This window comes from Schistocerca serialis, chromosome 2, assembly GCF_023864345.2.
Source record: "Schistocerca serialis cubense isolate TAMUIC-IGC-003099 chromosome 2, iqSchSeri2.2, whole genome shotgun sequence".
Taxonomy (NCBI): Eukaryota; Metazoa; Arthropoda; class Insecta; order Orthoptera; family Acrididae; genus Schistocerca; species Schistocerca serialis.
This window is the reverse complement of record NC_064639.1, coordinates 705,664,842-705,672,082: the sequence shown is the minus strand read 5'-3', so window position 1 is coordinate 705,672,082 and position 7,241 is coordinate 705,664,842.

Genomic DNA, 7,241 nt, shown 5'->3' with positions numbered 1-7,241 from the left:
TGAGCTTCTGGTTTGTTTAGAAGATTTAGAAGCTGAGAATGAAATAGATATACTATGCCTGTCTGAGCATCACATTGTTACTGATATGGATAAGGTAAATGTAAGTGGTTATAAGCTCTCTGCACATGTAATGAGAGAAAATATGGAGAAAGGAGGAGTTGCCATATATGTCAAAAGTTATCATTGTGCAAAAAGTACAGAAACAAAAAAGTTTTGTGTAGAGAAACATATAGAAGCATGTGCCTGTGAGCTTAAATTAAATAAAGGCACATTTATAATTGTAACTGTATATAGGTCCCCATCAGGAAATTTTCATCTATTTCTGAAAAATTTGGACTCCTTGTTGTGCTATCTGTCAGACAGGGGGAAGCAAATTATTATTTGTGGGGACTTCAATGTAGATTCTCTGAAAGAGGGTAATAGGAAAAATGACCTTGAAGTATTACTTGGTTCTTTCAATTTGACACCCGTTATTGATTTTCCTACTCGGGTGGTAAAGGATAGCAGCTCACTGATAGATAACTTCTGTATAGACCAAGATAAGTTTAACCAGATAAATGCTCAGCCTGTTGAGAATGGTCTTTCTGATCATGGTGCACAGCTGGTTACAATATATGACATAGCTCCATTCAGCAATACTAAACAGTCCTCCAAAGTAGTACGTTCAGTCAATGTTTTAACAATTGCAAATTTCAGGGAAAGCCTACAGCAGTTAGACTGGGATGAGGTGTACCGTGAACCTGATGCCAATTTAAAATATAATTTATTTCATGACATTTTTGTAAATGCATTTGAAAACTGCTTCCCCAAGAAAATAGTTAAATATACTCGTAAGAAACCTTGTAACAAACCATGGCTTACTAAGGGTATAGAAATATCTTGTAACCGGAAAAGGGAAATGTATCTGACAGCAAGAAAGAGTAGTGACCCAGAAACTATCAAAAATTATAAAAACTACTGTGTTATATTAAGAAAAGTTATTAAAAAATCCAGGAGTATGTGTGTCATGTCTGAAATCAGCAACTCTGATAATAAAATTAAAACAATTTGGAATATTATTAAAAGAGAAACAGGTCAACCAAGAGCAGAGGAAGACAGTATTACCATCAAATTGAATGAAAACTTTACGAACAAAGAGTCAGAAGTTGAAAATATTTTTAATAATCATTTTCTAAATGTTGTGGATCCAGGTGTTCATTAGAAGATGCTAGGCTGTTAATGGAAGAGGCCATACCTATGCAATTTGATACAATTGAAATCTCACCCACTTCTCCCTCTGAAATTAGGAAAATAATAAACTTGCTTAAAAGCAAAAACTCACATGGAATTGATGACATTTCCAGCAAAATACTAAAAGCTTGTTCTCAACAGATAAGTAAGATTCTCAGCCACCTGTGTAATAGCTCTCTGGAACAGGGCATTTTCCCTGATAGACTGAAATATGCTATTGTTATACCTTTGCATAAAAAGGGGGATAGATCTGATGTCAACAATTACCGTCCAATCTCCCTTCTAACAGCTTTATCCAAAATTTTTGAGAAAGTAATGTATTCAAGAGTAGCTTCACATATCTGTAAAAATGAAATACTAACAAAATGTCAGTTTGGTTTCCAGAAAGGTTTTTCAACAGAAAATGCCATATATGCTTTCACCAGTCAAATTTTGAATGATCTGAATAACCGAACACCTCCCATTGGGATTTTTTGTGATCTCTCAAAGGCTTTTGATTGTGTAAATCATGAAATTCTGCTACACAAGCTCAAGTATTGTGGCATGAGTGGGACAGTGCACAAATGGTTTAATTCATACCTAATCGGAAGAGTGCAGAAAGTTGAAATAAGTAGTTCTCGTAACATGCAAAGATCAGCACATTCCTCAAACTGGGGAACTATCAAGAATGGGGTTCCACAAGGGTCAGTCTTGGGTCCTTTGTTGTTCTTATTATATATTAATGACTTGCCATTCAATATTCATGAAGAGGCAAAGTTAGTTCTCTTTGCTGATGATACAAGTATAGTAATCACACCTGAGAAACAAGAATTAACTGATGAAATTGTCAATACTGTCTTTCAGAAAATTACTAAGTGGTTCCTTGTAAACGGACTCTCACTGAATTTTGATAAGACACAGTACATACAGTTCCGTACAGTGAATGGTATGACGCCATTAATAAATATAGACCTTAATCAGAAGCATATAGCTAAGGTAGAATATTCCAAATTTTTAGGTATGTCCATTGATGAGAGATTAAATTGGAAGAAACACATTGATGATCTTCTGAAACGTTTGAGTTCAGCTACTTATGCAATAAGGGTCATTGCAAATTTTGGTGATAAACATCTTAGTAAATTAGCTTACTACGCATATTTTCACTCATTGCTTTCATATGGCATCATATTTTGGGGTAATTCATCACTGAGGAATAAAGTATTTATTGCACAGAAGCGTGTAATCAGAATAATAGCTGGAGTCCACCCAAGATCATCCTGCAGACATTTATTTAAGGATCTAGGGATATTCACAGTAGCTTCTCAGTATATATACTCTCTTATGAAATTTGTTATTAACAACCAAACACAATTCAAAAGTAATAGCAGTGTGCATAACTACAATACTAGGAGAAAGGACGATCTTCACTATTCAAGATTAAATCTAACTTTGGCACAGAAAGGGGTGAATTATACTGCCACTAAAGTCTTTGGTCACTTACCAAATAGTATCAAAAGTCTGACAGATAACCAACAAGTATTTAAGAAGAAATTAAAAGAATTTCTGAATGACAACTCCTCCTACTCCATAGAGGAATTTTTAGATATAAATTAAGAATAAAAATATTAAAAAAAATAAAAAAAATAAAAAATAAAAATAAAAAAAACAAAAAAAAGTAGTTATATTAACTTAAGTATGTTGTTAAATTAACCTAATTATGTCATATATTGGAAAATTCGTCTCGTTCCACATCATTACGAAATATCGTATTCATGATCCATGGAACTAGTATTAATCTAATCTAATCTAATCTAGTCACAAAAAAGTTTCGCATCTGTAGAGCTACAGGACATCATGAAATTTATGTTTCTCAAGGGGAACTTTGCAAAGGCAAGGACACTCAGAATCATAAACACTAGTGATGAAATTTCATTACTATAGCACTGTCAAAACCTGATTGCCTCAATTCACATTTGAAAACGATCCTGCAGTGTGTGCGCCATGACAGAACAGCTCTGATAATAAGTGATACTTCCCATAAACTCTTCTTGAGCGCTAGTGAATAGCTACAAAAAGACGATAGCTAAGGCTCCGCACTTCTCCTGGACATGTGTTGATTTCGTTGTTAGCAATATACTATATGAGACAAATTCAGAGGAATAGGTACCGAAATGTTTGACCAGTGAGCAAAAGAATGTATGATCTTTGACACCCAAAGTTATTTGGTCCCAATTTAATGTTACAATGCACTTTTTGCCAACATTAGCGATTGAGGATGGAACCTGAAAACTACATTTACAATCCTGAAAACTTAAAACAGTAAATAAATAGCGTAACAGTCGGTCCTTCTGCCCAAAGAAGTTCAACATCCAGAAATCAGCCATGGCGTCCAGTCTTTTGGGAGAAAGATGGTATTGTGTCGGTTGAAGACCTATCTTAGGGCTGTAGTATAAATGGAAATCTGACCAAAGGGATCCTTTTTTCCAAAGACTATGTATCTTCATACACTTCCCAATTTGTTGCTGCCAAATTGAAGGCCCTGTGTTTCTAATTCATTGATTGATTGTCCCCTCCATTCATCTGATTTGCCACCTCAAACTTTCATCTGTTTCCTAACTCTCAAAACACTTCTAGAGGCGCCATTTTGACGATATTGAAGATTCCAAACATGCTTTTTATCCCATGACTGCTTTTTGAATGGTCTAAAAGAGATGTTATAGCAATGTTGAAACTGCAATAGTCTGGTAAGGAGTGGAGACTTTATTCAATAAACCTGAATTGTCAAAACCAAATTGAGGAACTTCTTAGACACCCCCTCTCCCACCCTCCCACCATCTCATACTTGGTTTTTTTCAAAAAGACTAATTGTAATTGTTTATTTGTGTCAAACACATAGCAAAATTATGAACTGAGTAATGAAAGATAATGGTAATGTAATTGCTGTTTTCAGGCAGGATGAGGGTAATTTAAAGTATATTGAGCCATTATATTAATATTTACTTTACATTTAATGATTCCTCAAAGTGTGTAAACAAGTATGTATTGTGATTGCATTCTTTTATTTTCGTTATAATTAAAGAGGATGAACCATGTAACATCATTATTAATTAATTTTGATAAGTAGATTTATATTCACATCACCACATCATAGCTGAGAGAGGCACAGAAAATGGAAATGCAAATGACCAGAATAATCATAAGCCATCATGCATTTCATATGAGCCATTTAATTATCATGTGAAATAAATACAGTCATTATTTTTGTAATCATAATTGAAAAAGCAGCAGTCTACAAACGACATATAATAAAAATTAAAAAGCAGTTTTGAATACACAAATACTAAAAATTGTGACTAGTTTCCATCTGTTTTAGACCATCATCAGACAAAACTCTGCAATAAGAGTAAATTTAGGTTTTAACTACAAAATGTATAATTCATAGTGTATTGACAACAGAATTTACTGATGTACCAAGTAGTTCACCAAAAAGGTTATTGTTAACAGAAGAAATTTCTTAAAGGTCTGAAAAAAAAGATTTTGTTTTTAGTTCAGCCTTTCCACAACAAGCTGCTTCTTGATATCGTCATCAGTAGCAGGTTTAAAACGAACTTCGAATGCTAGGAAGCCATTGCAGGTGTCCTGTTTTGTGGTGCCAAGCCTCTGATTGAATTTGGTGACGAAAAACTCAAGAAAATAAAAAAAGGTAATTAGACACTGCCTTTTAGTACGCAGTGGTTTTAACATAAATTTTGCACATAATATGAATCTAATTTTATACTGGCAGTTCATTGAACCATATCTACTAGATAATTACATTATTGCTCACTGTATAATAAACTGCATAAGTAGCTTTGTTGAAGCTCTACTGTCAGTTGCACTCTCCTCATAAAATAAATTCCATGTGTTATGTATAAGGTGCACTTAGCCCTTATGATGCAAATTAAAGAGCTACTGGATTGAGAAGTAGAAGCTCCGTCACGAAAACTGTCAATGGCTGTGAGAATGGTATGTTGAGCATATGCCCTTCCATATCTGCATCTAGTGGCGCCTATATGCTGAGAATGACAAAACAGTCAGTCAGTAACGTTGCGCCATCCAAGGCCTGTTCTGACAGAGTTTACATATAGGTAATTCTGAGACAAGTATTTTCTTAACGGCATCTTTTTCCTCCCCCACTACTGTTCTCTGCTTTTAAACTTCCGTATGTGAGTGATACTTTCAGCCTGTAGTTTCTTCATATCATCACCAAGCCTTGCACCACCTCTTCTTTCAGAAATTGCTGCTCCACTATTCATTTTCTCATCAACTGCATGCCCAACCTTCCTTCTCTGAACATTAAAAATATTGAGGAACGTAGATCTACAAATGGGGACCTTCTTCTGAAGAGCAGTTTGTATGCTGTAACTTATAGTTTTCTTTTTGCTTAAACATTCTTTCTTACTTTGATTAAACTGTCTTCTTTCAGGATAGTACACAGTAATATACCTCTTTAAAACTTTTCTTTCACTCACAGCATCTGTATTGTTCCAATATCTGTTACTTTCACTTATAATGTTGTCTCCTGATATGCTTAATGCCTTGCAAAAGCTTTCATTATGTTTACACATGATTTGAAGTTTTGCACTTGCAGAGGCATTCGGTTTTTTGTGTTCTAAACACTCCACTTCCATGTATTTACACATATTATACGTTTCCTTGGATTTTCATGTAAATTATGGCACATTAGCATATTAATTGGACATATCAGAAATCAATTAAATTGCTTAACATAAACAAACGCAACAGAAAACACAAGAATATTGCATTAAATAACACACTAACAAACTGAATGTAGCCCTTAATGAAACATAATCATGTGATCGCATAGGCACTCTATATTGCCTCACTACATTTGTGATGTCACAGCAGTCAGCCTGATCAGTGCAAGAGGATTTGATAATTCTTGCTATGAAAGTTCAAAGGGGTTTGGTACGTTTTGGTGTAAAATGCTGGATCTGACGACCTTTATGTAAGAGGTTTGGTACTTTTTGTAAGAAAATATTTACTTGTTATATCTAGAAAGCTACAAGGTAGAGACTGCCGTCTCTAACTAATTTTTTGAATATTTTGGGTTTGGTATTTTTTTGAAATAAGCGCTACAAATACTTTTGGGTTAATGAATTTAAACATGGTCGTATAAACACCAAAGACAAAGCATACTCTGCCCATCCAGCTGATACCACCACAAAGGAAACCATTGACAAAATCCATGATATGATAATGAAAGACCGCTGAATATAAATTCATGGTATTTCTGAGACTGTACACATCTTAACAGAGAGAGTGAATAATACCCTGCACAGAGAATTGACTATAAAATGACTGTGTATGATTTGGGCTCCACACTTACTCACAGCTGACCACAAGCGCTTCTGGCACAACATTTCAGCACAATCTCTCGTCATGTTTAATCGCAGTCTGCACGACTTTTTTAACCCATTTGTGACTGTTGATGAAACCCAAATCCAACATTACACACCAAAGTCAAACGGAAGTCAAATCAAGGAATAAACGCGAGTGGAATTGCACCAGTAAAGGAAAAAAACATTTTATCAGATAGTAAGCTGATATTCACTGCTTTTTGGAATTCCCAAGAAATAATTCTCACAGATTACTTAAAAAAAGGCAGGACCATAACTGGACCCTATTATGCTTCGTTGTTGGATCGTTTGAAACTTGTGTTGGCTGAAAAAAGCAAGATTAGCATGCAAAAAGTCCTCATCAGCGATAACAATGGCGAAAGTGCATGAACTGGCCTTTAATTGGTTCCTCAACCACCTTGTTCACCAGACTTACCCCAAATCACTTTTTCCTGTTCTCTAAATTCAAATTTTGGCTTGCTGGGGAGAAATTTTCACCAAACGAGGAAGTGATAGTTGAAGTCAATGACTGTTTTGTGGAGTTTGACAGCACCAAGTTTTTCGCTAGTGTGAAAAATCTGGAAGATCCCTGGAAAAAGTGTATATCTCGCAAAGGAGATAATATTGAGAAAT